Raw genomic sequence first — 8209 nt, 5'->3', positions numbered from 1 at the left:
GAGCACTGGTCACACTAGCACAAAGTTGGGATCGGTAGATACTGGACATTGCTAGGGAAGAGGGGGGGAGGATGGAGAGGAGTACGTGGCAATACACTGGACACATGGTCCACTATCAGGGAGAGAGAAGGCCAGTTAAAAGCCCAAACTTCACCTACACACAACCTACCTATGTAGTTGATACCCAATTGTATCCCACAACCTTGAAATTAAAAAATATATATGACTTTTCACTCTTGTTTTGGTTACTCATATTTCATTTTGTGGCTTTCTCTTCAATAGTTATGGTAGTTATTAGTATTATATTTTAGCATTATTTTTATTAATGATGCTTACTATGTGAAAATGTTATAATAGGTGGTATGGGAGTTGAAAAAGTCATGATCTTTGTCATTCAGAACTTATAAAAAGGGATAGACTAGCAACAAATAATTATAATCTAAGGTAGATAATTATATGGCTGGCAGTAAACATGTTTATCATCAACATTTTCATTATACGTATAAGCTTCAAATATGGGAATGATAAAAATTATCAAACATTGCCATACGTTTTTATTTTTTATCTTTTTGTTTCTTTCTTCTCTTTATGACTATTCATCTGTATACACACAAAAAAAAACCAACTCCATATGTTGTACATGTGGTATGACTTGAAAGAAAACTAAATACCTAATTTGTATTAATATATTTTTGGGCTACCTGAAACTCTCGATTTCATACTGAGGCCATTTTCATCCATAGGGCTTTTGTTAAAACATAAAAATGTCCTTTGGGAGTTGATGATACTTTAATAACTTATAAACTCCAATAAAAGGGAGTTTCTCAGAAGGTTTAACAAAGGGAATGAGGCACAAGATAAGGAGGGAGAATATTAGGGAGAGGTAAGTGGCACTGAATGTTCATGGCTGGAAGGTATGCTGGACCTTCTCAAAGGTCCAGACTCAAAGAAGAGGTGAAGAACTAAAATAAAGGAAAAGAAATATATCTGCACAAGGCTGAAATTTAAGGTCATTATTTCTGAAAATCCATTTCACTTCATCTGCACTCTTGTCGTGATCTGCTCCTGCCATGTTTCATATTATTGCAATTAGACACCTCTAATTAAATGCCTCCAATATCCCACATTGCTTTAAAATCACAAGACTACCTGGAAAAGTTTTTAAAGAGCATGAAGTATTTCAAACTTCTCAAATAATTTCCAGAAATATCTTGCTAGAAATGTGCCATCTGAAAGTTAGAAAATAATGTGAAACCATATGACCTATGTTAGTCGAAGCCTGAATTCAATCATTTCATAACATACACATATATGAAAACATTATGTTAAATATATATAATTTTAACCTTAAATATATATAATTTTAACTTGCCAGTAATGTCTCGATAAAGCTGGAGGAAAGGATTATGAAATTGTACCAATAAACAAATTTTATGGGAAAAGATGACGTTAAAATAGGAGAGATTACACAAGAAACAGTTTACTGAGTTGATCTTATTGAAATAAGCTAAATGAAAAATTTTACAAGTTAAAGCAAATATTAGTTTATAGTAGATGTGAAGCTTAAGCTAAGATGTTCCTGAAATATAAGAAATGCTCCAACAATTTGTCTCAAGTAATCGGTCACACACTCAAAAAAGATGATATATACATACAAAACTTATATCACATAGTATAAGCTCTTTGGTTCCCTTCATTTATATCAAAATTATATTCTCACAACCTAAATGTAATACATATGTACATGCAATATGTGGAATTTTTAGCATAACACAGTCACATTCATGTTTGCTGTATTATTATTTACTACTATTATGCCTATTATGATATGCATAAGACAGTGGTTCGCAAAGATTGATCCCTAAACCAGAAGCATCAGAATCACCTGAGAACTTGCCAGAAATGCAGTCCCAGCACCACCACACCACTCTACATTTGAGTATCTGAAACTCTTGGGAAAGGTACAGAAATTGTGTCATCCTCCAGGTGATTCTGGTGCATGACACTGCCATAGACAATGATACTACTCAGAGTAGTATTTCATCATTGTTAAAGCAGATGAACTGATTGAAATAAATACTTTCAACTGATATTTTAATATAAAGCAACAGTGCATAAGAGGCACCTCATCCCTATCATGTCCTCCTATCAAGTATCTTCCAATACATTTCAGTGCAAACGATTATCTAAGATTCCATAACCTTGAGAAATTTTCAATTTAAAAATTATCTTATTTTCAAAAAAATTAAAAATGGAATTATCATATGATTCAGCAATCTCACTTCTGGGCATAAACCCAAAAGAATTGAAAGCAGGGACACCAAAGAGTTATCTGCAAAGCTATGTTCACAGTAACATTATTCATAATAGCCAAAAGGTGGAAACAAGCCTATTGTCTATCAATCTATGAAAAAAAAACAAAATGTGGTATATCCATATAATAGAATGTTATTCAGCCTTGAAAAAGAAGTAAATTCTGGCACATCCTACAACATGGATAAACCTTGAGGCCAGTTTGCTAGTGAAATAAGTTAGTCACAAAAAGACAAATACTTGATTCTGATGATATGACATACCTAGATTAGTCAAATTCATAAAGAGAAAAATGGTGGTTGTCAGATGCCAGGGAAAGTGTGAATAAGGAGTTGTTAAATGAATACAAAGAGGAGCATTCGTCATTCGTGGAACATTTCTTGGGAAGAGACTACAGAGATCAGGTGCCACTCGGCACCGGGCATCTGGTTCACCACGACCACCTGCAGTGACAGGTAGGTCACTGGCAGCAGGGATCATGGAGAAAATGCGAGAAAAGAATTAGGAGTCAAGTTCCATCAGAGGAGAAGATGCAGATCATCTCCACTGCCTCTGTAGTGAAACTGAGGCAGAGACACGCTCCTGCCTGCCCATTATTGAGCAGCCTGCATCCTGAGACTGAAGGGTGACCTTCACACCACTCTGGGATCGATCATAGTGGCACAGAAAGGATAACCCAGGTACACTTTACCCAGAAGGACGGGGCCAGCCCAGAATCTCAGTCACCCCACACCCCACACTGGACCATTCACAGGATTACAGGTACAATCTAAGTGGGAGACGTAGCAGCAGAAAAGCAGGGATGAGTCTTCAACTGATCTAGCCACCTTTCTCCAGCAGTCCATGGGGTGTCAATGTAGGTGGAGAGTGGACTTGCCTGTGCAGACAGGACTGAACACAGGTGGGTGGAGCATCCACTAAAAGCCCTCCCTAACCACACAAAGAGCAGGCAGAAGGAGCTAGTGGCTGGAACCCACTCCCTCCTGTGGTGAGGCAAGAGCCATGGTGCATGGGACAAGCCAGCAATTAAAAACCTGAAATTCCATAAATAGCCACAGGAGGGCGCCCAAGGCTCACAAGTTTTCTTGTTATTTATATGTGTTGCTTACCCTCTATATCTTTGCAAGTGTGTGTTTTGATTTGTTTTATCCCCTTTTCTTCCTCTTTTTGTCATGTGGGATGTATGAATGGGTGAGTGTATCTTGAGGTTTTATTTATTTATTTATTATTTTTTCATTTGTTTATCCGTTTCATTGTCTATTTTCTATTTTCTTCTTCTTTCTCTTCATCTTCCTTTCTCTCTTCTTTCTTTCTCCATGATTTTCCTTTCTCTTATGTCATTCCCATGGCAATGACATTTTGTGAGGTGGTGAGAAGTGAGTCCCAGGGAGCCCAGATTTCAGTCAGTGAATATTGTGATCTGCAGGTAACTTCTAAACCTTAGCTCTCCCCATTCAAATCTCAAAACTGCAAAAAGACAGCACAGTCCCCATCTCCCAGCCCAGATTCAAAATTGAACAAATTTAGAGGCTCTACCTAGGGAAGAATAGGGGGTTGAGCAAATAGAAGTGGAAGTTATTCCCTCTCTCACTGAGCAACAGAATTTAAGAGAAAAGAAAATTCTCACAAATGAAAAAAATCAACACAAGACCACAGGTAACCCCCAGAGTCCTGAAAGTATAGCACCTGAGAACACAGACTTTGGAACTCAAACACTGCAGAGCTCCCCAATGACTGGCCTCAGTCCACAAATGCAGAGATAAAAAATTTATGAAAAGGATGAATAAGAATCAAGAAAAGAGGGGGGGAAATGAATGAAATGATAACAGAGACATTGGCCATTAAAAAAAACCCATCCATGAAATAAATTACAAACTGAAAAGCATGAAAAGTATGAAAAGCATGAATTAACCAAGAGTAAGAAAGAATCTCATAACTTGAAGACCAAAATATGGAACTAACTCAATCTGTTAAAAACATAGAAAGAAAACTTAAAAAGATAGAACAAAGCCTCCAAGTGATGTGTGATTATATTAAGAGAACGAACTTATGCCTGATCAGTATACCTGAAGCAGAAAGGGAGACAGAGAACACCTTGGAACAAGCATTTCATGAGGTTCTCCAAGAAACTTCTGTCATCTCATCAGAGACACAACCATCCAAACATAAGAAATTAGAGAATCCCTGCAAGGAATCAAAAGAGAAAACTAACTACTAGACACAGAGTAATTTGCTTTTTAAAAAAAAAAATAGATATAAAATAAAAATTCCTAAAGACAGCAAGAAAGAAAGTTCTGACTATCTTCTGGGGAAAACCAATCAGAATAGCAGCAGACTTATCTACAAAAAACACTACATGTTAGAAGAGACTGGAGTCCAATCTTCAAAGTTCTCAAACATAAAGCATTCCAACCAAGAATTTCTTACCCACCTGAGCTATGATTCATCAGCAATGGAGAATTAAAATCCTTCCTAGACAACTAATCCTCGACAGATTATACTGCTTCCAGACCCACTCTACAGGAGATATTTAAGAAGGTATTAAGCACAGAAGAAAGAAAAAAAGGACTAGACACTTCACAACACTAAAGAAAAGGACAGAATCAACAGAGCACACATCGCAACTGCAAAATCAAAAACACACACATATATCAACCCAAAAGTTTAAAGTAAGCAATTTGTATATCTAACTCTGAATTGTACCCTGTATCTTTAAAATACAAAGTTAAAATATAAAAGGAAAGAAAAAGAAAACAAACAAACAAAACTTTATAAGTGCCTCATGACAGAGATAAGCTCTCACATTCCAATACAGACTAAATACACCACTGGAAAGACATAGAATGGCAAACTGAATAAATAAGCAAGACTCACCAATATGCTGCATCCTGGAAAGACATACCACCACAAAAAATGCCCACAGACTCAAAGTTAGAGGTTGGGAAACAATCATTCAGACACATGGAAAACCAAAAAAGGCAGAGTCATGATTTTAATATCAGACAAAACAACCTTCAAGCTACCAAAAATTTAAAAAGATATGGAAGGACACTGTCTAATGATAAAAAGTTCAATCCATCAACAAGTTATAGTCATCCTAAACACATATGCACCCCACATAGGAGCACCAGCATTAATAAAGCAACTATTAAGTAAATTAAAAGAGGATATTAACTCTAACACTATCATAACTGGGGTTTTAAATACATTATTAAAAACCCTAGATAGATCACTGAGGCAAAAAAAAAAAAAAAAATCAGCAAGAAGAACTGGAACCTCAATTTGATGCTTGACCAAATGGACTTAATAGATACCTACAGAACACTCCATCCAACAACCATGGAATATGCATTCTCCTCATCACCACATGAAACATACTCTAAGATAAACCACATCCTCTGTCATAAATCAAGCATAAACAAATTCCATTAGATTATAATTCTACCATATACTTCTCAGACCACAGTGGAATAAAAATAAATATTGCCACCAGCAAGATCCCCTCAAAACACACAAAGACATGGACACTAAACAGCATAATAATGAACAACTCCTGGGTCAACACAGAAATCAAAATTTTCTTGGAAACAAATGAAAACAAAGGTACATCTTACCAAAATCTCTGGGATGCCATGAAAACAGCACGAACAGGGAAATTTATAACTCTACACACAGACAAGAAAACAGAAAGAACACGGGTCAACAACCTAACGAATCACCCAAGAGATCTGGAAAGGCAAGACCACCAAAACTCTAACTTCAGCAGAAGAATCCAGATCACCAAAGTAAAAGAACAACTATGAAACATAGAAGACAAAAATATCAAAAAAAAAATCAGTGAAACAGGGCAACCCCGTCAGGTCTCCCACTGTGGGAGCTTTTCTGTCCTCTCAATAAATCCTGCTTTAAAAAAAAAAAATCAATGAAACAGAAAGCTGGTTCTCTGAAATAACACAAGATTGATGGGCCTCTAGTCAGACTGACCAACAAAAAGAGAGGAAAAGCCCAAATAAACCCAATTAGAAATGCAAAAGTTCAAGTTACAACTGACACTGAAGAAATACCAAAGATTATCAGAGATTACTATGCACACCTGTGAGGAAACAAACTCGAAAACCTAAACAAAATGGAGGACTTTCTGATAACATACACCCTCCCAAGGTTGAAAGAAGAAGAAATTGAGATCCTTAATAAACCAATAACAACCTGAGAAATTGACACCATCTTCAGAAAACTACCTGCATAAAAAAAGCCCTGGACCAGATGGCTTTTCAGTAGAATTCTACAAAACATACAAGGAGGAGCTGATACCAATTTTATTGATACTATTCCAGACAATTGAAAAAGACAAAACTCTCCTCAAATCATTTTATGAAGCTAGCATCACATCGATACCCAAACCAGACAAAGATCCAACAACATACCTGATGAACATAGATGCAAAGATTCTTAACATGATTCTAGCAACTGGATCCAACAACATCTCAATAATTATTCACCATGACCTATTATATTCCATTCCCAGGAAGCAAGGTTGTTTCAGCGTCTGCAAGACCATAAATGTAATTAAATATCTCAACAGATACAAAAACAAGAACCACATGAATATATCATTATATGCAGAAAAAGCTTTCAACAAAATTCGGCATCCATTCTTGATAAAAAATAAATAAATAAATAAACCCTTGGATACCTAGGTACGGAGGGACCATATCTGAAAATAGTAAGAGTCATCTATGATAAACCCACAGCCAACATATTGTTAAATGGACAGAAATTGGAAGCGTTTTCTCTGAAAACTGGAACAAGACAAGGCTGCCCACTCTCACCCCTCCTGTTCAACATAGTGTTGAAAGTCCTAGCTAAACCAATAACACACAAGAAGAAAATCAGGGGTATCCAAATAGGAAAAGAGGAAGTTAGGCCATCCCTCTTTGCTAACAATATGATACTGTTCCTGTAAAACCTATGAGAATCTGTCGATAACCTCCTTGCACTGATAATGGGTTTTGGCAAAGTCTCAGGGTACAAAATCTACATGCAAAAGGGAGTTGTATTTTTATAGACCAACAACAAACAGGCAGAAACCCAAATACAAATCACAATTCTATTCCCAATAGCCACAAAAAGAAAAAAGAGAAAGAAATAAATACCTTGTATCTTCCTAACCAGAGAAGTGAAAGACCTTCACAACAAAAACTACAGAACACTGCTCAAATAAACCCAAGAAGACACAAACAAATGGAAAAATAGTCTATGCACACGGATTGAAAAACTCAACATTGTTAAAGATGTCCATCCTACCCTAGGCAATCTACAGATTCAATGAAATATCCATTAAATTAGCAACATCATTCTTCTCAGACCTGGAAATGACAATAAAGAAATTGATATGGAAAAAAATGACCACATAGCCAAAACAATCCTCAGCAAAAGAAACAAAGTAAAAGATATCACACTTCTAGATTTTAAACTTTATTATAAGGCTACAATAATCTAAACAGCCTGACATCAGTACATTCAGGCATTTAGACCAAAGGAACAGGATAGAGATTCTGGAAGCAAAATCTCAATTTCTCAACTAACTCATAATTGGCAAAGCCTCCACCAACAACCACTAGGGAGAGGAGAACCTATTCAGTAAAAGGTGTTAGGGAAACTGACTGTCCACATGCATAAAAATGAAACAGGACCCCATCTATCACCAAATACACAAAAATCAACTCTAAATGGATCAGAAACCTAAATGTAAAACCTCAAACTATAAAAATCTTAGAAAATGCAGGAGATACCTTTACGGAAATTGGAATAGGCAACCAATTCCTGATCAAAACCCCAAAAGTCCATGACATAAAAGATAAGATAGATAAGTGGGACCTCATCAAACTGAAAAACT

This window comes from Carlito syrichta, unplaced genomic scaffold (genome assembly GCF_000164805.1).
Source record: "Carlito syrichta isolate Samal-C Ts95f unplaced genomic scaffold, Tarsius_syrichta-2.0.1 Scaffold305666, whole genome shotgun sequence".
NCBI classification, from domain to species: Eukaryota; Metazoa; Chordata; class Mammalia; order Primates; family Tarsiidae; genus Carlito; species Carlito syrichta.
The sequence above is the reverse complement of the archived record's forward strand: the minus strand, read 5'-3'. Positions refer to the sequence as shown.